The sequence below is a fragment of the Ambystoma mexicanum genome, chromosome 2p (assembly GCF_040938575.1).
Source record: "Ambystoma mexicanum isolate Mex_15411 chromosome 2p, UKY_AmexF1_1, whole genome shotgun sequence".
NCBI classification, from domain to species: domain Eukaryota; kingdom Metazoa; phylum Chordata; class Amphibia; order Caudata; family Ambystomatidae; genus Ambystoma; species Ambystoma mexicanum.
The window spans coordinates 1045932122-1045958476 of record NC_090923.1 but is presented as its reverse complement, the minus strand read 5'-3'; the positions used below and the strand labels follow the sequence as shown (position 1 = coordinate 1045958476).

The window sequence follows — 26355 nt, the reverse complement described above, 5'->3', positions numbered from 1 at the left end:
CCCGTGCTTGAACGCTGCAGAGGAAAAATGATCGGAGGCCAGGCTAATCAGCCTGTAAAAAAACTAAAAAATGCGAAACATCCCAAAGGGGTGAAACCCTGTCAAATTAGTAAATGGGAAAAAAAACATTTGTGTACAAAACAAGCAGCTAGCCAGCTAGAAATCGGTCCCCTCAGGGACATCAGCAGGCGTCCCTTCACTCAGACAGAAGCGCAAAGTCATAAGAACTTATGGGTGGGGCGATGAGGAATCTGCAGTAGAAGAATCCATAGAAAGAGCATTACAGTAAGTAATTTCTCCTTCAATGGAGTGCTCATCTCCTGCAGATTCCTCATTTGATAGACTCCCCAAGCAGTTCGGATGACAGAGGTGGGCAGAAAGTGTCATGGTGGCAAACTTTGCAGCACTGCCCTGCCAAAACGCGTATCCGCCCCTGCGGGCAATGTCCAGACAATAGTGCCTGGTAAACGTGTGCAAGGATGACCATGTGGCAGCACGATGAATGTCCCTAATGGGGACTCCGGTCTGTAAGGCCGTAGAAGCAGAGACTCCTCTTGTGGAGTGTGCTTTGACTCCTGAAGGAAGCTCTTTACCAGCAGATTGGTTGCACTCTGCGATGCAAAGGATAATCCATTGTGAAAGAGTCGGTTTTGTTACGGGTAGACCCTTGCGAGACAAAGAATGGACCACAAACAGCTTTTCGGAATTCCGATGTCCTAGCAACGTAAAAGCTCAAGGCTCTTTTGGGATCTAAACAGTGGAACCGTTCCTCCTCCTTAGAGGGGTGCGGTGGAGGGTGAAAGAATGGTAGATCGATGGACAGAGAGGTGGCACTCAGAAACCACTTTAGGGAGAAAGCCCGGTGTAACCTTAAGGGAAAATCTTTCTGAAAAGAAATGCAGGAATTGGGGCTTGCAGCACAATGCCCACAACTCACAAAGGCTCCTGGCTGAAGTGATCGCAAGTAAAAAGACTGTTTTCAAGGACAACAGTCTCAAGGAACAGGAATGCATGGGCTCAAACGGAGCCACCATCAAAAAAAATGTCAGAACCAGATTTAAGTCCCAGTCCAGGACAACAAAGGGAGTTGGCGGAAACGTATTCACAAGGCCCTTCAGGAATTGGGCCATAACCGGTATCGTAAAGAAAGAACCTTGATCCGGGGACCTTTCCAACACAGACAAGGCTGCCAAATATCCTTTGACTGTGGTAACCTGAAGGCCTGCTGAGGCCAGTGACAGAAGGAACTCCATCACCGTAGTGGTGACACAAGCGATGGGATTGGTTTTGCATTCTCTGCACCACACCTCAAATTACGGGAAGGCGTAGTGGAGAGTAAAGGTTCAATCCACCAGAAACACATCCACGCATGCACCGTTCGCTGGGAATTGCCTCGAGCAAAACTGTCTGCACTTCCTGTTGGACTCTGTGGCAAACAGAGCCACTGCTCGGGTACCCCAGAGAGAGAGACCACCTCTTCCAGGACTTCCTAGCACACTTTCCACTCATGTGAGACTGTGCTCTGCCTGCTCAGAGCATTCCCCCACCAGATGAACTGCCGAGACCAAGATCTGGTTTTCCAGCAACCAGAAGCACAGCTAAATCACTTATCTTCAGAGGGGAAGGGGGCACACAGCACATTGCTTGTTCAGGTGGTGCATGACCACTGTGTTGTCCGTCAGAATCAGGACATGTCCCCCTTGAGAGATGGGGAGAATGCCCTCAGAGTTAGCCTGATGGCTCGCACCTCCAGCCTGTTGATTTGCCACCTTGCTTCTGTTGTTGACCAAAGGCCACTCACTTGCAAATCTTTGCAGTGAGCGCCACAACACTTCAGAGATGCATCCGTGACCACCCGGGCCTGAGACCAAGGAGGCCAGAAGGGTTCCCCCGCCAAAGGATTGTTGCAGTCGATCCACCAGTTAAGGTTGTGGACCATGTGGCTGGACACCTTGAGAGGATCTTTTAGTGCTCCGAGGTACTGTGACCACTGACCTCTTAGGAGCCATTGAAGGGCAGCCTGGCCTCTGGCACCAGAAAATTACAGAAGACCATGAGACCTAAGAGGCAAAGGAAGGAAGCCGCTGGTAAGGTGGCGTGATTCTGGAACAAGTATACCATCTGTGCTATGTTGCAGACTCTCTCCTCGGGAGGGAAGGCCTTCCCCACCCGGGTGTCAAGGACTGCTCCGATGAACTGGAGCCTTTCGACTGGCGTCGCATGGGACTTCTTCAAGTTCAGGGAGAAGCCCAGTCTGTGCAGTAGAAGACAGGTGTCCTCCAGTTGAGATAGGACCTGCCCTGCCGACTTCCCTTTGATCAGCCAGTCCAGGTACGGGAATACATGGGCCGCGGATCTCCTGAGGTGAGCCGCGACTACCGCCATGAGCTTGGAGAAGACCCTTGGAGTGGAAGTCAACACAAAGGGAAGCACTTTGAAGTGATAGTACATGTCCCCTATGAGGAACCTCAGGAACTTTCTGTGCTTTCGATGTATCAGCACATGGAAATAAGAGTCCTGCAGATCTATTGGCACCAGCCAGTGCTGAAGTTCTGGAGCGTGGAGAATTTCTCTCAACGTCGCCATCCTGAATTTGTCTTTTCTCATAAACTTGTTCAAGGCCCTGAGGTCCAGAATGTGCCGGAGACCTCCTCCTTTCTTTGGCACCAGGAAATACCAGGAATACCAACCCGACCCTCTCTGATCGGGAGGTACCTCTTCCATAGTACCCTTCGACAACAAGGCGCACAGTTGTTCCTGGAGCTCCTGTCCCGGTTGGATTGGAGGCAGTGGGGATTTGTCCGGCGGTTTCCTTAAGAAGGGCAGACAATAACCCCAACAAATGAGCTGCAGGGCCCAGGCGTCGGAGGTAATCTCCTGTCACTGGGGCCAATGTTCTGCTAACCGTCCAACAGGCAAGTCGTGGTAGGGGAAATCAAAGCAGCTTAGAGGGTGGCGCTGCCCTCGGTGCTGCTTGCTGGCCTCTAGAAGCCCCTCTCCCTCTTGCGGGATGCAAGAAAAACCTCTGCCCATGCTTTCTAGCCAAAAAGAAACTCTCCCACGAGAGGCATGTCTGGTAGCCTATTCTGATAATTCAGGGAGAAGTTAGAGGTTTTTAGATAGCGTTGCCGTCTCAGTACTATCGCCGGCCCCATCGAACAGCCAACACTGTTGGCCACATCCAGGCCCGTTTGCAACGACTGTTGGCTACCTCCTTCCCATCTTCCACCTTCTGTGTAAACCCATCCCGCATTTCACCTTCAGGGATGTACTGCATTGCTTGTTCCATGGCTTTCCATAACCCAAGTACTTTGCAAATTGGCACGATCCTACTCGCCTGCCACCCTGCACCGCTACATGCGTCTCTGCCTTTATTTCCTTGTTTTACCGCTGCAGTTTTGGACTAATCTAATTGCATGTTCCATTCTGGCTTTTGGGTTAAACCAGCAGATGCATTCTGGGACATGTATGCTGCCCAAAAGGCAGAGGGCTGGAGGAGACATACTAAATACATTTTTTTGTAGCAAGCTACTAAGAGCTGCAGAGGGCCTGATTGCAGTCACCTGTTCCAAGCTACTGCAGGCTAGGCTGCAGAGAGCTGGACAGCACTTGATTAGAAACCACTGCTGCTACTGCTGCAGACTGCTGAAGCCAGAGCTGGGCTTAATTGAAGACAGCTGCCAGAGTCTGCAATCAGCTCCACACTGCTGGCCTGCTGGCTGGGAGGGCCTTTATAAGCTCACTTTGAACAGAACCAGTTGTCAGTCAACTGCTTTCACTGGGAGTTTGTGCCTGTGCTCTTGTTACCAGTCTTTGACCTTTCCTGGAAATCCTCTTTTGGCCTTTTGATTCCTGTTGCTGTTGATACTTGCAGCTCCCTCTCCAGTCTGCTGCAGCCTTCTGCCCTGCTCTTCTGGGCTCTCACCTGGCGGCTCTGCCACACTCTGCTGCCTTCTGCCCTGCTCCTCTGGGCTCCCACCTGGCGGCTCTACCGCATTCCGCTGCCTTCCGCCCAGCTCCTCTGGGCTCCCACCTAGCGGCTCTGCCACACTCTGCTGCCTTCCGCCCTGCTCCTCTGGGCTCCCACCTGACGGCTCTGCCGCACTTCGCTGCCTTCCGCCCTGCTCCTCTGGGCTCCCACCTGGCGGCTCTGCCACACTCCACTGCCTTACGCCCTGCTCCTCTGGGCACCCACCTGTACCTTCTGCCCTGCTCCTGTGGGCTCTCACCTGACGGTGCTGCTGCACTCCGTTGCCTTCCACCATGCTCCTCTGGGCTCCCGCCCGACGGCTCTGCCGCACTCTGCTACCTTCCGCCCTGTTCCTCTGGGCTCCCACCTGACGGCTTTGCCGCACTCCGCTGCCTTCTTCCCTTCTCCTCTGGGCTTCCCTGCCTAGCAGCCTTGCCACACACCTCTGCCTTCTGCCCTGTTACTCGGGGCTCCTTGCCTTGCAGCCTGCCTGTTCCAACTTCTGATATCCTATCCTGTCCTGTACCTGGTTATTTCTTTCAACGCTGCTTTCTACTTGTATACATCTTGGTCCACTGTGGTGTCTCCACTTGAATCCGTTTTACAGTGTGACCCTGGGTTGGTCTCAGTTCAGATCAGATAAGGGAAGACTTCTGTTGCCTTCACCTAGTCTGTTGAAGTCGTACCTGCCTCAGTATATGGTCTTTCAGTTTTACCCTTGCACTGAGTACAACAGTTTCCTCGGCACACCTAAATCATGACGTTGCTGTATAACTGTTGTTAAGAGTTATCTACTGGTACCTATCCCAAGGGCTTTTCTTAATCCATGGAGACCCCTTATCATATTCCAGTACACCCTTATTTCTGATCAATCCAAGTTGCCCAGCGTACTTGCTTGTCTTTGCCTTTTCTGTCTCATTGTTTACAGCCTGCTCCTGCAGTTCCTGTGAATACCTGTTTCATCGAACAGCTTGGTATGTACCTTTAATCTGTTATATTCTAGCATTGTCTCTGGAATCTTCCTTAATCTACATGCATACAGTGAGAGATAGCCTCTGCCCTGTACTCCCCGCCTAGACTTGTGACACAAATCCACAGGCCACATTGGTGGCTTTTAACGCCATGCTGCCAGAAGTAAAGACCTTCTTGGCCATTGCGTCCAACCTTTTATCCTCCCTGTCCGGAGGCAGATTAGAAGTGGATGCCGCAGGTCTGGTGATGACTGTAGCTGCTTGCATAACAAGCCCTTCTGGAGAAGGCTGAGGATCCAGGAAAGATGGATCTCCTCTTGCCAGCCTGTACTTCCCCGTAAAGTTAGAGTTTACTAGGGGGAATGGAGCAGGGATGTTGCCACCAGGAGGCTAGGGGGTCTGCAATTGCCGGATTAAGTGGCATGCTATGATCATTTACAGGAACTTCATCCAATATGTCCATCAATTTGTAGTCCCGAACAGGGACTGAAGAGGGCTTCAAACCTAAGGGGTCTACTACCCTTTCCATCAAGTTTCTAAATTTGGCTGGGTGTGTGTGTAAGGCTGATCCTGCTGAAACTCAACATCTGGAGTCCAGGCCGCTGGCATCGTGTAACCACTGGGCTAAAGCCAAGAGGTCAGCTTGGTCGTCGAAATAAATCGACACCTCCAGGCCATGTATACATTGGATCAATGTCCCCCTGGTCATCGTCCTAGTCGACGCCAAAAATCGACTTCATGGATTCGAAGAACCCTGACCTGGAGAGCAGAACGAAAGGTCTGTCGCAGATGGCCGGTGCAGAGGGTTTTTCTCTGACACCGACCGCCGTTACATCGCCGTTGAATCGAGGCTTGGGTAATGCAGTGACGTCTGGGGCGCCAGCCTGTCTACGTTCAAGAGCTGGACCAGCCATCGATGGTTTATGCGCCTTTTTCGACGTCGAGCCCGAAGGTCTCACCAACGATGATGGCGTTGACGGATAGGCGTGCGTGGGGTCGGAAGAACCAAGCCCCGGAGATGTTTGTTGTTCGGGGAGGGAGTACCTGCAGCATTCTGATTTTAAAAACATCTTGAGCATTTTCTTTTTTTTTTTTTTTAAATGATCCCACTCTTTTCGAATGGTCGGTCCAGCCGAGGGCTTAACTTCATTCGACGACGAGATGACTTGTGTCGATGACTATGATGTCTCTTCTTTTTACATGATGAGGACGAGGAAGTATGACTTCGAGTGTGACTTTTTGGTTTTTCGCCAATGCTTTCCCCTCTTCTTCTCGAGGGTGGGCGCTTCTGTCTCTGCCTCGGAAAACCAGACTAGCGACTGCGCTGGAGATTTCAGGGACGGTTGGCCCAAAGCAAGTTTGAAGGCCCGCTCATGGATAGATTTCGGCTGCATTTTGGAGCACGATGCACATCCCTCTGTGTCGTGATCTGCACCCAGACACCACAGACAAATGTGAGGGTCGGTCACCGACATTTTGGAATAGTAGTTGGTGCACCTCTCGAAGTCTGAAACCCAGTGAGAGGGCATTCGGGTCGAAGAATTATAAAAAAAAAAAAAAGATTTTAGTAAAAAAAGCGTAGTCGAAGACTCAATGATGTCGTGTTCCTGAAGCAGCATGCAAGCGCGTGAAAAAAAGGAACTGAGGTATGGGGCATAGTGACGTGGTATATATACAACGCCTGACGTCAAGTCTGGAGCCAACGATCGAGCATCGAACAGGACAGATTGACGATCGACAGCCAAGTCAAGGTCCACTACACCCCTTGTCGAAAACGTTTCCGAGCAGCAGAGCTGGATCAGGATATCTATCAGATGAGGAATCTGCGGGAGAAAATCAATTCATTGATACAAGCTTTACAAACCAAAAATAGAAACATAAATCAACCAAAGATACAACCATATAGCCTGATAGTTTTTTAGGCAAATTTGTTGTGAAAGGTGTAGTGGTGGAGAGTTGGTGTATGTGTTGTTGGGCTGTGTTTTTGTGTGATGCTCTACGTTTTTGGCAGAATGAATCTGATGCATGGGTTGCTTAATGGGTAGTGTGTTATATAAAGAACTTTATACCTGTTGAAGGTGTCAGAAGGACGCCAAGACTGGATGTCAGTTTTACTATGTTTAATTAAGAGTGTTTTACAAGGTAGGCTACTTAAAGTAAAAATCAGAATCATCTACCAACAAAATAAATGTCTGCATGTCTTTTCCTTAATCAGGTGGGAAACTTTTTTTGCCCGACGTCTCTTCTGCATAGCGTCCTGTTAGCCCACCCAGCAACCCAAAAAAGTCCTGCCCAGACCAAATAGTTCAAGATGGATTATCGCTTCTCTCCCAGACACTGCAGGCTTTAGTGTGAAGCAAATCCTTGTTCTTCACCTGCTTTACTTGAAGGCATTCTGGGGTCTCTTTCCCTAGACATAGCTGGCAAGGAGCGCTAGAGAGGGATGTCTGGATCCACCCGAGCTTCATTCTGGTCTTTCTTTTCCCACTGTTCTAAACTCACGATAAACTCCCTGTCCTGCCTAAGGCCGGTCAGGCCCGCCGGAACTTGTCTGCTCTTACTAGCCAGATGTTGGCTCTTCATCTCTTCCTGATTCCATTCCTTGATGCGCCTTTCTCCACTTTTCTCTTACCCTCCTGATGTTAAGTGCGCGAGTCTCCCCTGTGATGCATTTAATTCAACCACCACCTCCTTCTCAAGATGTTCATCAAACAACCTCTTCACGGTCTCTTCGCCTGATTTTATCATCTCCACGCCACTACCACTTTCCGATATTCCCAGCTCCTCCTTCACCATGAATCTCAGCACTTCATCAGGCAGCCCGATTCCTATGGACTCCATTTGAGCGCTCTTATGCCCTGATTACTGTGGAAAATGAAAGATAAAGCATGTCATGAGATGAACTGAAGAAACTGAACATTGGTTTAAGAACCAAATCAATATAACATTGCACTTGGTAGTTTAAGTGCTCATCACCATGTTAACAGTGAAATGGTTGCACGCATGTGTGTTCCCCCTTACCACACAAGTGAGAATTCCTCATTTTGCATTACTCATGCCATGCATAGCTAGGCTATTTTCTGAACCTTATCCATTATAATTATACCAGTTGATTCCGGATGGCACTACTTTGTAGTAGAAATTAAATAAGCTGCAGTAAAACTATTGTAAATCAGCTGCAGAATGGCGTGTCGTCTTCACTGCAGGAGACTTGGAGAAGCAAAAGAGTTCTGATACCTCTAGGAAAATCGTATGATAAGCAGGAAACTGAAAGTATACTCCCTAGGAATTATCGAATGAGATCCTTCATGGATGCACCTCTCATTGGTTTCAATGTATTCAAAAGTGTATAAGAACTGCTTTGTGTTGGGAGAGTCAGGATCGAATTGGATTTGTTTTCGGTAACCTGTCCCGTCGATGTATGTAATTTGTTTTGCTTTGCTGCCATTAAAGGCATTTGACAATCTGCCTCAATTCTTGATAAAATCTTGTGAATTAAGAGTTTTTTAACAAATTGGTGCCGGTGGATCATTGATGTGTGAGATGTACCAAAAATCTTGCAAGTGAGTTGCCCAGTGATGCTCCCAGGCCCAAACGGAAAGACAATTGTCTTAGCAATGGAATCGCTGGGAGATGCACCCATAGATTTGAGGAGACTGAGTGGTCAACTGAGAAAAAATGGACAAGGTTGGACTGGTAAATGGATTTAATCTTGTCGCCATGTATATTGTCTTGTTTAATATGTTTGTCTCTGATCAAAAAGATGGGCAAAATAAATTAGGAAAAAAAGAAAGTTCTTTTGGTTTAAAATTTCTCTGGTTAAAAGTATGGCTAGTCACCGAATGTACTGAAAAGAAATAAAAGGCAACTGTAGCATTTAAGCATATGCAACACGTAGAGAAAATGAGGAATATTAGTGTAGGAAGATAAGTCAGAATTCTTGTATAAATGAGTATTGAACGAATGTCAAGATAATACACCGAATGCAAGAGTCCTTGTCTGTCAGTCGAACCCTCTCTATTCTGTCATTACTGGCGCAGCTATAGGCCGTTGACTGCAAGCACGGCTTTAGCACAATGTTTCATATTCTACTCTTCCTATCCTAGAAACAAAAATGATCATGCTTCATCTCCTCCTCATGTTTGTCACCCCGTCGATTTCCGCGCCCTCTCTCTGGACCACTGTCTAAATTGTGATGTAATGGGTGGGGTGAGGGGACACAAACTGCATCTCGGTGCCTTAAGCGCAGAGCTTGGCTAGCGTGACTACTGAAAATACAAAAAACTGACCAATTGGGGTAAGAGCAGCATTCGTGTAGTCACTATGAGTCGTGCCGAGTCTACCAGCCACTTAGCATTATAGCACGAGGCGCAACAGGAGAGTGAAATGGACATCCGTATTAAGCTATTCTTTATCTTGCCCCAACAGAAAGGGATGGGTTCAGGCAGATCTAAAGAAGTGCCAGTTCATCAAAGGAATCTGCTCACTTTATGAATACACATTATTTTACCCAAACATAACTTTCTAGGCAAATGGCACTATTTTACTCGAGATGACCTAGCTAAATAATGTCCTGAAATAGTCACTTTTGATCCTGACTATATTGCACACTTACGAGGGGCCAAAGAAACTAGAGGTTCGGAGGTGCAACAGTGTGACTCTTTCGTTGACTGGTATGTGGAATCGCCGACACAGCAATCCAAAACCAAAACCAGTGCATTTAAAGATGCACAATAGAAGCTTCAGTAACAGTTAAAAGAATTAAAGGCTGAATGTTCTGTGACGAATCCTGGGATGTCGTCACTTCTCCCTGAGTCGGAGCCCCTTCCCATGAGGCCGGGGAGGTGAGGCTGCTAGCCGATAGTCCCCCTCGGGGTGGTACTCAGGGGTAGGATCTCACGGGGAGAGACTCCCTCGGCAGAGACAACCATCCAAGGGAGATGCAGTATTCCCATTCATCACCCCCTCCCTCACCCTTCTATTACACACAGGTCACTTCAGCACCCCACACTTCCATGTATGGATGCAAGATAGGAAATGCAAAGGAGGAAGAATAGGGACTACCCATTTGACATAGACTCGAGGAGTGGGACGAAGAAGAATACATGTGACTCAGTGGAGAAACACAATAGTAATATTGAGACGAGGGAGAAGCGCAGAGCCCTGAAGATCAAAGCGGGAAACAACTTCAGCAAGCGGTCTTGTCACTCGGAGAAAGCCCGCGCAAACCACAAGTTAAAAAGCAAGAAAGGACAAGAGACAGTCCGGCTCTGGAGGAGCTTCGATCAGGTGAGCGGAGCAGCGCTGACGAGAGATGCTGCCGGCCAGGATGCGTGCGGCAGGCACTCAGTGTCCGAAGAAGAAAGAAAGAAGGACTTACGTGAGGGCTGGAGAACCCGACGTCCGGTTCCAGAGGATCAGGGAACCAAGCGGTCTGCAGGAGATCCGACGTCCGTGGAGAGACCATTGTGGCGAAGCAGCCGCTGCAGAAGATCAGACCATGAGAGCCAAAGGGAAGCCGAGGTGACCCACAGACGCCAGAGACCACCAGAAACCCAGCTGGCCAAGCAGAAAGGTACACAGTGGGTACCCAGGAAGGTGCAGGCAACCATGAGGGCTGTGGTCAACCAAGGGAGGAAGGGTGAAGAGATCGTCCCCTTCCCAGTGGGGCAAACCAATTCTTGGAGAACGAAAGATACCGGGTCAGACATCATCCCAGTTAAAACATACTGAGAGAAACCAACCATACTTGGCAGGAGAGTAAACGAGGTAGATTGGTGGAACTTGGAGAAGGGAAAATACTCCAAGATCGTGAGGGGGGGGCAGAAGCAAGTGGATATTCCCTTAGGCTACGTAAACTGTGTCATATAAGGAAAGCCCTCATAGCATGAAGAGAAATATTCATTCAGGGCTAACCATACATGGCAGGCGAGTACCCAAAGTTCGTAACGTTTGGGAAAGGGAACAAACCCAAGGCCCTGAGAGATAAAAAAAAAAAAAAAAAGGCCAGAGGAAGGGCGAGTGTACCTCTGGCCCTGTGAACTGCAAAGTATACTCTGAACCCTAAGAATGGGCCAGGGGAGGAGTATCATAAACCCTGGCATTGCAAACTGCAAACCAAGCCTGAGAAAGGGCCAGGGAAAGCGAGTCATTCCCCTTGGCATTGTGAGTTACAAAGTAAGTGGCCAGTTAACCTTTTAACTGCCATGGGTTCCCCCCGCCCAGTGCCAAGGCCTTTTTTGGTGATTTGGGTATTTCACCATTCAAAGCCTTCGACCATTTTCTCCTTCATTAACCCCTTAAGTGCCAAGGACGTGCTATCTCGTCCTTGGCACTGGGGAGGTAATCCCAAGGACGAGATACCTCGTCCTTGGGATTACTGTATATTTGTTCAATGTCCGATTGTGTTGTTGTATTAGTTGATTTATAAGTTTGAGGGAGCACTAATGTTTATTGTTTGTCATGTGATTTTTGGACTTGTTTTTGTGTATTAGGTTAGTTTGATGTCTATTTATTAGCGTTTAATATGTTTGTTGCCATAAGCAAGCGAATATTGATTTAAATAAAATCTTGTTTGTATATTGTGTACGTCACACGCAATATCGTCCATTTTTTCAGGACTTCGTTTAACTCTAGCTTTAGGAGGAAAAGAACATACACATTTTGTTTTTTAACACATTTCATTTGTAACTCTTTATGTACACACATTTTTGTTATACCCAGACAGTAGAGAAAGGTGATACCACATCTTGTGGATGGATGTCTCTGGGTTTGATACCAGTATTTATAAACGAGAGTTGCAAAATAAGCCTGGAAAAAGCCAGGGAAAGGAGTCATTCCCCCTGGTATTGAGAATTATAAAGTCTGCTAGAGAAGAAGGCCAGGGCAAGGGAGTTATTCCCCCTGGTATTGTGAAAAGACCGAAAGCAAGAATACCTGGAGCAGAGAGGCATTTTCCAAGAACCCAAAAGTGAAGAAAAAAATTGGGCTATAAGGAATGTTGTTTGAGTTGGAATTTTAATCTGGAACATTGTTTGGTGCCTTAAAAGGGATTGAGATCAGGCAAAGGTCCCAACTACAGTCATTCTTCTGGGCCAATAAGATCCATTACCCCTTTAGTTTAAGTTACGAGTGTAAGGGACAGAAGCAGGGTTTTGATACAGGATGGTGAACATTTGATTTACTTGGCCATCCTGACAGAATCCTTAGCATTATGGTTGAGGTAGGGAAACCCCTCAGAGTTAGGCAGAAGTAGGTTTTCTCTTTTATTTTGATTACGTATGTACCAACAATCATGCCAACTTCTACACCTTTACAGTTCTCATCTAGGAGTTACTGAAAAATATCAAGGGTTACAGCAGATTTTATACAGTTCTTCATGAAGTATCCCCACTGAAAGAAACTGCCAAAGACATTTTGGCCTAACAATCCCGCGATACTGAATTTTGAACCAAGATGAGCAATGTATGACCGAAGACTAGATGTAACCGTAATCGAACTGCCAGCGTACAGTCAAAACACGGCTATATGATTACTCAGCAGCTCAATGCCATCACTTTCAGCTATCAACTACATATGTGATCGGCGGCAACTTTTCAACCTTTTTAATTCCCCATCCACTGCCACCTCTGCAACTTTCCAAGTATTCTCGAATTTGCCACCCAAAAATGGCGCTACTGTGCTTCCGTTCAGACAGTTACTGGGTGGAGGAAGCACATTAGTTAACACGAACACAGAATGGTGCTCCACTGACTTTTTTTTAATACTGTTCCAAGATTTGTGAGGACCCTGCTTCATTCCAAGAAGAGTTGCAAGTCATCAACTGCTATAAACCTACATGCTCTGATCTTAACCATTTCCAGCTCGTGGGACTTCCTCTCCCCCCTGATACTTTCACACTGTTGAAACAAAAATGTAAATGGCCAGAACAAGAACTTTCTGCCCAAGAATTAAAAGATTTCACTGATAGGCTGCTTCAATCAATAATAGAAATGTGTCAGAAAAAGACGAATTGGTCCAAGATAAATGCATGCAAAAAAACCAAATGGGAAAACCCAGCAGATTATTCCCAAAAAAGTAAACAATGCTTTGACCAATATTCAGGAATACTAAATGCAACCCTCACAGAACCGCCACCTGTAGTTTTGTAATTTGTTATGGGTTTTCAGCCTAAAGTTGCAGAAGGAATAAAATGTATACTTATTGTCTGATAAGAGAATAATATAACTGAGGCACATTTAGCCACCAAACACTTGCATAATAAAGCTGAAAGAATAAAAAGAAAAAACAGAAGCAAAATTGTGTTACAAAAACATCAGCTGCAGCCCTCTCAGGGAATTTCGAGGCAAATAATGGTTCCTGAGATAGAGGGCGGGGAAGAGGAAGAGCAGCTCCAGCTCAACAGGGAGGATTTCAAGAAAGGCAAACTGGGAATGCAAACAACATTCAGTGTAATTATTGTAAGGAGTTTGGACATTGGAAATCCGAGTACCGAACTGGCCGACGCAACAGTTGCATGGAAAAACCAGTCATCTTCAACCTTCTCCAAGATATTTCCTCCACCCGGTCATTTAACATTGAGTATCACCTTTCACATTGAAAGCTTTTGACTTTCCACATGCTCCTTGTTACCATGAAGTGATAAAAGCTGTTAATGGGGGTACTCCTATTTCGCACCCTCTTACTCGTCCTATGACTGAGACCCTAGGCACCATTTCTGAAGTCCATGCTTTTATTAAGTGTTTGCACCACTTTGAATTTATTAGGCAACACCGGCTGTACTATCTACGGTTTCCCAGATGGTATATTCCTTGATGTCCCTTTACAACTAGAATTTTTGGCTGTGCCGCAAGACAATCTGAATTTGAAAATCGAATAGTGGAACAACACTTCCTTGTTGCAATAGGGATTGTTGGGACTGACTCAACAATTATGGTACACTCATACGAATGATGCAGGATGCATGTTGAACCTGTAAAAACAATTTGCAACCCAGCCAAACGTCTTGCATGTGTCCCCTCAATAACCTATTTCTAAACAGGCTGAAGAGGGTATACAACCTGTTATTGAATCACTGCTTAAACAGGAAACTATTATTCTGATAAAGAAGCCTGATAAAGACACATTGTTTTGTTCAAAATCTGTGTGCTGTTAACGCTGAAGTATTGCCAACATTTCTTGCGGTTCGTAGTCCTGCCACTGTTCTGTCTTTTATCCCGGCTGCCGCCAGTCATTTTACTGCGTAGATCTGTGCTCTGCTTTCTTCTCTATCCCTGTACAGACTGGCAGTCAGTATTTATTTTATTTTTGGTATAAAAACGTCCAATTTTGTTTCACAAGAATTATTATAGTGATATGTAGAAAGCCCAACCCTCTTTTCCCAAATTCTGAAGAGATACTTTGACTCGCTGTTGTTCAAATGGGAGGGTGGTCCGTTTTGGTTGCATCTCCGTCATTGGAGGCTTGCAAACAAGATTCACTGGATTTGTTGACAGCTATTGCTCATAAGGGGCATAATTCTTCCAAAGGAAAGTTACAATTACCTTGTCCAGGTGGCCAGGACATGGCCATCGCTATTGAATCTAGTTCCTTGGGATGGACCAGTGAGGGAGGATCACCTTGATGGGGGGTTCTTGGGGAGTGGCACACCGACAGGTGAGACACAGTATCCCCATTCTTTCAACACCTTTTCCCCATCCTACCACGTAGAATATTCCAAAACACTGCCCCCCTTTTCCTGCACAAACAGTTCTGCACAACACGAAAGACAACGGACTAACACCAGATTCGTTTACCTGACATGTCCCGATACAAGGGTCGGGCGAAGTCAGGCAATAAAAGGTGAAGTAACGAGAGCACAGGAGGAGCAAGGCAGACCACATGACGTGAGAGCAAACTCAGCACAGCAGTTCAAGAGGAGGCGAAAGACAGCAAATATCGAGAGGGTGACAAGGAGAGAAGTAACCTTACCCTTTCCTATCAAGGCCTGTGAAACCTCTGCAGACGGAAACATAAAACTGCTAACAAAGGCCAGCGTGTGATAACCAAGCCGGGGAGAGACTGGTGTCTCAGTGGTACCAACCTTGACTGGAAGGAGCAGAAAAACAAGCAGTTCATCACAGCCGGTGAGTCGAGGAGGAGTCGATAAGAAACCGGGCTGTGTTGAGTGAAAAGTAGCAAAGAGATCATTTGAACTTTGGAACGCTTAAAGGAACTATTGAGAAAGTGAGGGGAAAGCCTGCAACAGATGAGTCCGGCACCACGTGGGGGCTCATGCAGAAAACTCTGGGCGATTACCCGAAGGAAGAGTTTACCATAACCAGAAGGCCTTGGGAAGAGAGGTCAAAGTGGTCATATAGGGGTCTTGTAAAATCCTCTGTACCGTCAAAGTTCTTTGACCGACAGATGATTGTAAAGAAGGGAAATAAATCCTGTGTGATGAAATCAGTACATGAACTGTTTGAGGAAAGTCGCTGCGAGTGAACCAGGCAGCGGGAAGCCGACAACCAAGGGCAAAGCATAATAAACTGTGTTTCGTAAAGTTGGCAAGAGTGAACCCGGTGTAGGGATGTGAACATGAGGGGATGAAGTCTAAAGTCCCTTAAAGCAGTGACCTGTTCATAAAAGTTGGCGAGAGTGAACCCGGCAGAGGGAAGCCGACAACCAGCGGCAAAGCCCAATGAACTGTTTAAAAAGATATTAAGATTTGTGAAGGCAAGAAGACTGGGTGAAGTGAATTGTCCCCCTTGTCAGTTGGGTCTGAGACTGGCCGAGACAGATCCAGGGGTGAAAAGTCATCAACCAAAGTTCATTGAGAAAGGGAACTGTTTAGTTGTTTTGTTGAATACGACTTGTGAGGGGTCTGCGCCCAGAAGAGGGGGACCGAGGAGTTAAGCCTTCACCCAAAGTATTTGTGGAATAAAACTTTGTTTGTTGAGAAAAGCAGGCCTTTGATTGAAAAGAGACTTAATGTCAAAGAACCTGATAGCTGATACGGAACTGTTGGCTCGTGCTAAGAAAGCTCGAGTGTGTGCTGTGCTCAGGAGATCCACCTTGTCCCATGGTCAAAACATGGGGAAGGGAGACCCCTGGCAATCACATCCTTACTTTTTTGTGTACGCTTCTTTCGTTATTGAGCACATTATCCCACACTTCTTTTTATATTTAGAGTAAAGATTGGCAATAGGTTTTTCTTAGTACAGGCACTTTTATGTTGACAACACCACAAGGAGGGCTATATTTTCATTTGATGGCAGACGCTTGCACCCATCTTAGATTTAGGTTTCGGTTAGGTGTTTTTCCACCATGCACTTACAGTTTAATAAACACCCTTGAACTGTGATCACTTGTGTCTGTCTTTACTGTTTCCACTAAGAGTTCCTTACATAACTGAATGTAAATGTAGCCCAGGTAGCCGAAGTGAGGTGCGCAGCTATGCATGTGTCTTAGCAGAAAATAAATCTGCTACTATTTACACTGGCTACCTATCTGTACACTGGGTAGAACATGATTTGGGGGTCCTCTGGGGTCAACAAAGAGGTTATTTGACTTATGCTTTACCCCTAACCTTAATGGTTCTTATGGGTCTGCTTCATTGCAAGCTTTATTGCTCCCTTCTTCACTAGCTATTGTCAAATGTCCAGGGAGTAAAAGTTCAGACTTTTACTCTAGCGACTAATAATTTGTTCGCTAGATGAGCCCGAAATGCAGCCTTAATGGGCACCTGGCTGCAAATGATGTCCTTATCTGTGTTTCAGTTGAATAGTAGTCACCAATTGCAACTCTTTCCAATTTGGCTGTGCTGCAAGATCAGGCAGCCAAGTCTGTGAAGCAGCTGTGGTTGAGAAAATATTGTAACTTGCACACTGACTTACTTTAGTGCTTCGCTGATAGCCGCTTAGAAGCGCATGGATAATTCTACCATATCTTGATGGGCTTGATCATTTTATAGCACACTCAGCTGAAGGGGCTGTGATTGAGATTGTCAACCTGAATTGGTTTGCCAGACATGATGTAGTAATTATTCTGTGTTTCCCTGTTACACCTTGTCCGCATCCTACCAGGTAGGATATTTGGGAACTCCACCCCCCCCCCCCTTTCACAACACGAAAACTTTCTCACAGACAACCTGATGTGAGAGAAAACGGACTAACACCCGAGCCGTATACTGACGTGTCCCAATACAATGGCCAGGCAAGGTCAGGCAATTAATGGTCATTGCATACACCTGACTTCCATTACACTTCCCCGCATGGATAAAAGGCGGAGCACGAGAGCACACTTTGAACAAGGCAAAGCACACAAGGAAATAGCAGTTCCAAGATGGCAGTTTAACAAGAGGAGAAAGACGGCGAAACAGAAGGGAATCACAAGGAGAGAAGTTCCCTTGACCTTTTCGACAAGGAATCGTTACTTTCACGAAGCCTCGAGAGTAAAAAGTGTATGATCAGGAAACCAGGTTGAGGAATCCTGTATTGTGTCAGAGGTACCCGGGCCCTCCTGCATCAATCATGGCGGGGAGAATTGATATCTGCCGTGGAACTGTCCTTCGCTCCAACAACAAAGCAGCGTCAGTGAAATTCGCACAGCTGGTGAGTTGGGCAGACCGATAAAAGACTGGTCAGTGATGAAGCAAAGTGTTAGGCTGAAACCTGTGCAGTTCCCTCTGGGACCACTGCAAAAGATTTAAGACTACAGGTGTTTGGCAGTAAACCCACTTGGTAGCAGTCTGTACCACACAGATTCACTTGGTAGCTGTGGCTGAGCAGTCAGACTTCCCTCAAGAAGAGTTAGGCTGTATACAGAGTATTCACAATTGGTCAAAAGAACACAGTAGAACAAGCAAACACTGACCAGAGCTTGGTGTAAAAGAGATATAATTATTTGTTTTAAAACCACATCTAATAAAACACACTGGCACTAATATCAAGCAGTTCAAAAACACGGTCACTAAGTTAGACCAGTTAGAGGGTCAAGGCGGCCAGCCCAGTCCAGAAGGTTAAGGGATTATTATTACCTTGTAGCAATCTTTAGAAAGGGAGGCCTGGCAGACACGGTACCTTAAAGTGGTGAGAATACTCCAGCGGGGGCAGTTGTTCCTGGCAGCGGATGCAAGTCGGTGCTTCGTCCAGGGGAAGAGAGGACCTCGTCGGGGAGGAAAACAGGAGTCTGTTGCACTGCCAGGAAAGAAACCAGCCGCGGAGTTCTCAGTTAAAAGGAGCGGTCCTTTTTATTCGCGGTCCAGTGGTAAGTGGCTATCCTGTTGCCGGGGTGCTTGGCACGGGCAATTCGACCACAAGACGTCCTGGGATGCGAGAAAGAGAAGGTAAACTGGTTGTGCCTAGCAGTCAGGGGAAGAAGACTCTACAGCCGGGAGATCGTCTCTGTCGTCGGGAAGTGGTGAGTCAGTTCCGCAGGGCTCCACCGGTGGTGTCGTCGTAGCAGGTTGGCTCAGCTCCTCCCTCGTCGGATTCTCAGGTCCTGTGGCGACTTCTGAAGTTCCAGTCCCAAAAGCCCTGCTTTTATGCAGCACACCCCCATTCACTCAGCCTAGCTGTCAATCAAACATGCCAAGTGGTGAGCCGGCCGGCTCACCACTTGGGCCAATCACACAAGAGTGCGACTTGAGTTACCAAGGTAACTCAGTCCAGGGTGCCTAAACCCCCTCCCAGCCCCCCTGTGGTACCCAGACAGAGTGGCACCACTTTTGGAGGCTTCTGTGGAGAAGCCAGCCAAAAAGTGGAACAAAGGGCTCGACTTGGGTTGGAGTCACAGAAGAGAACACAAACGCCATTTTAGAATCGAGTTCTGGCAAAAAATACCAACCGGCGAATTAATATTAAATAAATAAACCTGTGGTATGTTCGAGGCTATGAGAATTAAATAATTAAAGTTGGTAGCCTCGAACAATGGGAAAATCCCATAGAGATATATCCGCGGTCGAATATAAAAAGTAGTATCCACTGCCACCAGCCAAAACTCGATCAGCGGGGACGAAGACGTGCCCCCCTCGACTAACAGACCCCAGGGCAATCGAATTGCCCCGACCAGTACGTCCACAATATGATGGTTTGTACTGGTTTCTGTTCATAATTTGGGACTAGTAAAGCCAATGGTGACTTTACATGCCCTGGGAGAGAGTAGTCAGTCCCAGGGTATGGAGTCTATGGTGGGGTGTCATTATGACACCCCTGTGTCACTGCACTGAGGGTGCTGTGCAACACACATAGTAAAAACACATGAGACCCTATGGGGTAAAAGACCCCATAGCCCATAAAACACATTAAAAGTCAAAGGAACCCCTCAAATCATGTCCAAGAGTGTGAGGAAAAGAGACTCTCTCTTGGCAGGAGAAAAAAACAAACTCCAGAAATCCAGCAAAGCTGCTGGGGGACTCACTAGGTTAGGAAATTCAGCCTAAACAGAGAATTCTCCCTAACACTCACCCCCACACCCCCCCCAGACTAAGGGACAGGAGGATTTAATCCACTCCTGGATGAATCTCATACCTCTAGTCGATGACATACATCCTAGAGAGACCATCAGCATTTTGGTGGTGACACCCTGACCTGTGCTCAATGGTGAAATCAAACCCTTGCAGGCAGATTGACCATCTCAATAGTTTTGGGTTTTCCCCTTTCATTTGCATTAACCATCTGAAGGGTTGGTGGTCAGCCTGAATGACAAAAGTAGAACCATACAAGTATGGCCTAAACGTCTTCAGAGCCCACACAATAGCAAAACACTGTCGTTCAATGGTTGCCCACCTTGTTTCAGGATCCTTCAGTTTTCAACTGATGAAGCAAATGGGGTGCTCCCTACCTTTCCCATCTAGTTGACTGAGGACTGCACCTTTTCCTACATTTGAAGCGTCTGTTTGCACAATGAAAGTTTGGTGGTAGTCAGGAGCTCTGAGTACTGGGGCTTGGCAAAGAGCCGTTTTCAGGGTTTCAAAGGCCTGATTGCATTCCTCATTCCACCTAACCTTTTTAGGGAATTTGGGAGAGGAGATGACATTCAGTGGAGAACCATGGACCCATAGTTCTCTATGAAATTCCTGTAGTATCCAGTGAGGCCTAAGAAGGCTCTCACCTGGGTCTGAGTAGTAGGTGTTTTCCAATTTTGCACAGCTTCAATCTTACTGGGCAAAGGCCTTATTTCTCCACCTCCTACCTCATGTCCAAGGTGGACCACTTTATTCTGTCCAATCTGGCATTTACTCGCCTTCATGGTCAGATTGACCTTTCCAAGAGCCTGCAAAACATCTCTCAGGTGGTCTGCATGTTCTTCCCAGGAATTGCTGAACACTGCTATGTCATCCAAGTATGCCATGCAGAAGTCCTCCATCCCATTCAGAACCTGGTTTACCATCCTTTGAAATGTAGCAGGGGTTATTTTTCAATCCAACAGGCATAACCTTAAACTGGTGTAAGCCACCTGGGGTAGAAAATGCAGTTTTCTCCTTGGCATGGTCTGTCAGGGCTATTTGCCAATAGCCTGCCGTCAAGTCAAATGTGCTGAGGAACTTGGCTGCACCAAGTCTATCCACCAACTCATCTGTCCTTGGCAAAGTTCTGGGCTAGACCATGGACTAGTAGAGGGCTCTATTACCCCGAGATCAAGCATCTTGCTGACCTCACCTTTGATGTGGGTTCTTACATTCTCCGACATTCGATATCCTCTGCTTTTGACTGGCAGACAGTCACCAGTGAGTATATCATGCTGTCCCCAAGGGGTCAAGCCTGGTGAAAGTGAGAACAGGGAGGCAAACTGATTTAACATAGATTTGCACTCTTCCTATTGCTCAGGTGTCAGATTTGAAGAGAGATTTACTCCTTCAATCTTTTCGTCTAAAGGTAAGCCTCTGAGGAGATAGATCAGGAAGAGCTTCACTCTCTTCTTCTTCCTCTGATGATGCTAGAAGCAAAGCTCCTACATCAGGTCTGGAGACATACACTTTTAGTCTGTTGGTGTGGAAGACTGTTGGAGCCTCCTTGGGATTGCCCAACTCCACCAGATAGTTGACCTCTCCAAGTTTACCCACAACCTTGAAGGGTCCCATTCATTTGTCTTGCAAGGCCCTTTGCCTTGTTGGAATCATAACGAGAACTAGCTGGTCCTGAGTAAACTCAACCATGTTAGCCTTTTGATCATGCCAGTGCTTGACCAATGCTTGTCCAGCTTTCAAGTTATCACTTGCTTCTGCCATCATTTGTGACATTCTCCTTCAGAGACCCATCACATAGTCAGTCACTCTGACTGGCTTGGGGGAAGGAGCACTCTCCAACCCCTCCTTGATCAGGGCCAATGGACCTCTGACCGGATGACCATAGAGAAGTTCAAAGGGAGAATAACCGACTCCCTCCTGAGGGACTTCTCTATAAGCATAGAGAAGGCATGGCAGTAGAAGGTCACACTTTCTTTTAAGGGGGTCCTCTAAAGCACCTATCATGTTCTTCATGGTTCTGTTGAACCTTTCAACCAGCCCATTTGTCTGAGGGTCGTATGCGGTTGAGAACTGGTAAGTAACGCTGCAGGTTTTCCACATGGGTTTCATGTAGTGGGACATAAAATTCGACCCCCTGTCAGAGATTACTTCCTTAGGAAACCCAACTCTGGTAAAAATCCCAAGGAGGGCCTTAGCCACAGCCAGAGCTGTAACAGTCCTCATAGGGATTGCCTCAGGGTACGTAGTAGCATGGTCTACTACAACAAGTATAAACCTGTTGCCTGAGGAGGTTGGAGGATCAAGGCGACCAACAATGTCAATCCCTACTCTCTCAAATGGGACTCCCACCACTGGGAGAGGCACTAAAGGTGCCACATTCTTGGAACCAACCTTACCAGAAGTCTGGCAGGTGTGGCAGCTCCTGCAGTACTTATCTACTTCAGCCCCCATCGTTGGCCAATAAAAATAGAGTGAGAGCCTTTCCTTAGTCTTCTTGAAACTCAAGTGACCAGCTAAAGGAATCTCGTGGGCTAACTGCAAGAACTGTGGTCTGTTCTCTTGGGGTACTACAAGTCGTTTGTTGTCCCCAGGTGCAGACTCCGTTGGTTCACTGTAGAAGAGGCCATCTTCCCAGTGCAACCTATATTTCCCAGGCTCTTGCCCTTCAGCCTGAGCATCTGCCTGGTGGCGAAGACCTTCCAGAGTTGGACATTCTCTCTGTCCCTTACTGAAGTCTGCCCTGTTGGGTCCACCTTCTGCCAGTAAAGATTGCAGCTCAGTAGGTCAACAGGATCCAGATCTCCAATGAGTTCCTGGCCTTCCACTAGCTCTTCCTCAGAGTCTAGTTCAACCACACAGGGTTGTACCTCCATCTCAGCCTCAGCTGGAGGGGGAGTTACTGGTGTAACTTTGGACAACCTAGGGGAAGTCCTTGTTGGCTGCACTGGAGTGCTGGCTGTGAGGTTCTTTTTAGAAGTTTTAGGTTTCCCTTTTTCTTCTAGTTTCTTAGAGACAGCAGCTGACATCTCCAGTGGAGCAGGAGTGATCTCTTTCTTCATCATCTCCTTGGGAGCACCTCTCATGGTTCTCTCCCATGCAGGTCTGCTGAGCTCCTGTAACCTTTTACTAGGAGGTCTGGGGGTATGTGACACTACTCCAAGAGTTTTCAAGTCATTACCCAACAGAACCCTTCCTGGCACCTCACTTTGTATGCTGACAGGTATCTTCACAGTCATGTCATTACACTGGATGAGAACTGGTAATTGGTGAAGCATCGCACAGGCCCTCCAGCTAACTTGGTGAGGCGTTTGGGTGCCTTAGCAACATCCTCAGCCTGAAAAAACGATTTTTCCACCACAGTTATGCTGCCACCAGTGTCCCTAATGGCAGGCGTCTACTGACCATTCACCTGGACACTGTCCTTATAATACTCTTTAGTATTATCTGGGATAGAATTATAGACATCTAAGTTCTGTTGTTCCCACAATCCCAGAGACACTAAAGAAACACTGGCTGAGACTCCAATGGGTTCATCAGCCAGTAATAGAAGGTTTCCACTTGCCCTTTGTACTTCCTCCTCTGGAGCGAAGGATAAGGAGACAAGCTGGACCCCTGAAGGTTTACCCTTACATCTGGGTTCTCCGTTCACATGGTCAGTAGAGCCACAAACAAAGCATTTACCAAATGCTTTCTGGAATGGTGGCTTGTTCTGACCTCCTTCTGGTTTGGCACCAGAAGGTACACTAGCCTGATTTGGTTTCCCTTGTGGCTTACCCTTTTGGTTTTGTTTGGGGCCCTCTTTGGAATTGGAATTATTAGAATTCTCTTTGGAGTCCTTTTTTGGCTGTTTTCCCTCATCCTTTTTCTGAATAGCCCCAGAATCCTTGTGAGTGGCCCTGTTAGCAACCCACAAGTCAGCAGCCTTAGCTAACTTCCTGGAATCCAATTCCTTTGAATCAGCCAAGTGCTGTCCGAGCTCAGGAGAGCAGGCATCATAAATTGACTCCAACATTACAAGATTCTTCATTCCTTCATAAGTGTTAACCCTGTAACCCTTAATCCATCTCTCTACGTTTTTCAAACGTTCACTCACCCAGGTAGCCCAAGGGGTACCATCATGCTTTTTGAGGGTCCTAAACCTCTTAAGGTACTGGGAAGGGGTCTTCCCAAATCTAGCTGTTAAAGCTAGTTTCACACATTCATAATCCTTCTTATCCACCTCCCCCAACTCCATTACCACATCAGTTGCAACAGGGGGAAGCCTAGAGAACAACCAGGGAAGTAACTCATTCCCTGTGATGTCATGGAGTCCATGATTATACTCAAACATTTTTAACCAATCCAACACATCCAACTTAGGTTCATACATACCCACTAATTCCTTAGGCATCCAGGGTCTTTTGGAACTGGAACTCCTAGAGGAACCAGAGGGGAGAGAAGCATTTTCCACAGACAACTTCTTAATTTCTAGTTCCTGATTAAGCTCTATTTCTCTGAGTTTTTACTCAGCTTGCTTCTGCTCAGCCTGGGCATTCATTCTTCTGAACTCTAGCTCTTGGTTTCGTTCAGATTGAGCAATAAAACGTGTGCGCTCTAATTCAAGCTTCATTTTTTCAAGTTCAAAATAAGCAGGGTTACATGTAGGACCTGGTATAGGCCCAGTAGGTACAGTAGGTAAGGCAGACAGAGGCCAGAGTGGCTAACTTCATTAGGTTCACTTTCCTCTTCTGACTCACTATCAAGGCTTTGATTCAGATCAATACCATCAATGTTTTCTACATTTTGTTTGGGTGGGGGGGTAGATTCCTCTGTACCACCCAGACTTTGGTTTCCTAACAATCTTTCTATAAGTTCCATTTTCTTGCCCTTCTCAGAGAGATTCTTATGTCTACACAATACTTTTAAGCAATCAGCAGTTTTGGCAGGCAATGATTCTAGGGTATAACTCTCCATAGCAGACATAGTTAGAAAATCAGCTTTTTAGTGCTAAGCTTTGTGGTTAGTTATCCGAAAGTATTCAAAAAGCACACTAAAGTGTATACTCAATACAAATCCCACCGCTGTACTCCAGTGTTAGGCAGAAACCTGTGCAGTTCCCTCTGGGACCACTGCAAAAGATTTAAGACTACAGGTGTTTGGCAGTAAACCCACTTGGTAGCAGTCTGTAGCTGCTACCAGATTCACTTGGTAGCTGTGGCTGAGCAGTCAGACTTCCCTCAAGAAGAGTTAGGCAGTATACAGAGTATTCACAATAGGTCAAAAGAACACAATAGAACAAGCAAACACTGACCAGAGCTTGGTGTAAAAGAGATATAATTATTTGTTTTAAAACCACATCTAATAAAACACACTGGCACGAATATCAAGCAGTTCAAAAACACGGTCACTAAAAGATACACACTCCCTTCAACGATTAGTTAGACAAGTCTTAAGTAAAGCAACACTTATTTTCAGACATCGGTGAGCGCTTAACGAAGATGGCACTCTAATCAATCGGTTTAAAAGGGAGTGAAAGGCAGAGCATAATTTGAAACAGATCCCAACACTTTCAAAAGAACACAGCAAGAGAGGAAGGCAGAATCAAACCGTGAAGTTACAGTTCAGAAAGCCGGATCCACTTTAAGAGGATCAGAACAAAATGTGTCCAAGGTCACATGGTTGAAAAGTGCACAAAAGTCTCGAAAAGGTTCAGAAAGAAGTTGGACCAAAAGAAAGGGACCAGTTAGAGGGTCAAGGCGGCCAGCCCAGTCCAGAAGGTTAAGGGATTATTATTACCTTGTAGCAACCTTTAGAAAGGGAGGCCTGGCGGACACGGTACCTTAAAGTGGTGAGAATACTCAAGCGGGGGTAGTTGTTCTTGGCAGCAGATGCAAGTCGGTGCTTCGTCCGGGGGAAGAGAGGATCTTGTCGGGGAGGAAGACAGGAGTCCGTTGCACTGCCAGGGAAGAAACCAGCCGCGGAGTTCTCAGTTAAAAGGAGCGGTCCTTTTTATTCACAGTCCAGTGGTAAGTGGCTATTCGGTTGCCGGGGTGCTTGGCACGGGCAATTCGACCACAAGACGTCCTGGGATGCGAGAAAGAGAAGGTAAACTGGTTGTGCCCACCAGTTAGGGGAAGAAGACTCTCCAGCCGGGAGATCTTCTCTGTCGTCGGGAAGTGGTGAGTCGGTTCCGCAGGGCTCTGTCATGTCACGCGGGAGACTGGGGTCTGCCGCTCCCATTTCCTCCTGGCGAGTCTACCCGCGCGTTTGCTTTCGGGGACTCGCCGGGAGGGGACTCGCCGGGAGGGGAGCGACGGGCTACGGGGCTGGCGGCCTTCGGCGCATGCGCGGAAGACCTCTCTCTCGGTTCCGCGCATGCGCCGTGGACCGGGCTCACCTCCTTGGTGGGGCTTGCTTTTCAAGCCTCGTTATGGGTCCGCCGGCGTCCGGAAACGGAACGGCTTGCGTCCCAGGCATCTCGGGCGCCGGCGGCCCATAAAAGAGGCCGCGAGTTTCAGCGAGTCGCGTCTCAACGCGGTTCGCTTTGCTCGCCTCGTTGTTCCTGCTTCCACACTTACCTGTGGCCTGTCCTGGGCCAACCTGCTTCCACACTTACCTGTGGCCTGTCCTGGGTCAGCCTGCCTCCAGCCCTTACCTGTGGCCTGTCCTGGGTCAGTCTGCCTCCAGCCCTTACCTGTGGCCTGTCCTGGGTCAGTCTGCCTCCAGCCCTTACCTGTGGCCTGTCCTGGGTCAGTCTGCCTCCAGCCCTTACCTGTGGCCTGTCCTGGGCCAGCCTACCTCCAGCCCTTACCTGTGGCCTGTCCTGGGTCAGCCTGCCTCCAGCCCTTACCTGTGGCCTGTCCTGGGTCAGCCTGCCTCCAGCCCTTACCTGTGGCCTGTCCTGGGTCAGTCTGCCTCCAGCCCTTACCTGTGGCCTGTCCTGGGTCAGTCTGCCTCCAGCCCTTACCTGTGGCCTGTCCTGGGCTAGC

General features: G+C 47.4%; 1 protein-coding gene across 1 annotated transcript in view; it reads right to left on the bottom strand.

The window, feature by feature from the left end:
* Window positions 1–26355, bottom strand: part of BBS1 (Bardet-Biedl syndrome 1) — a 1034601-nt gene that overhangs the window by 68189 nt on the left and 940057 nt on the right. The window lies entirely within an intron of this gene.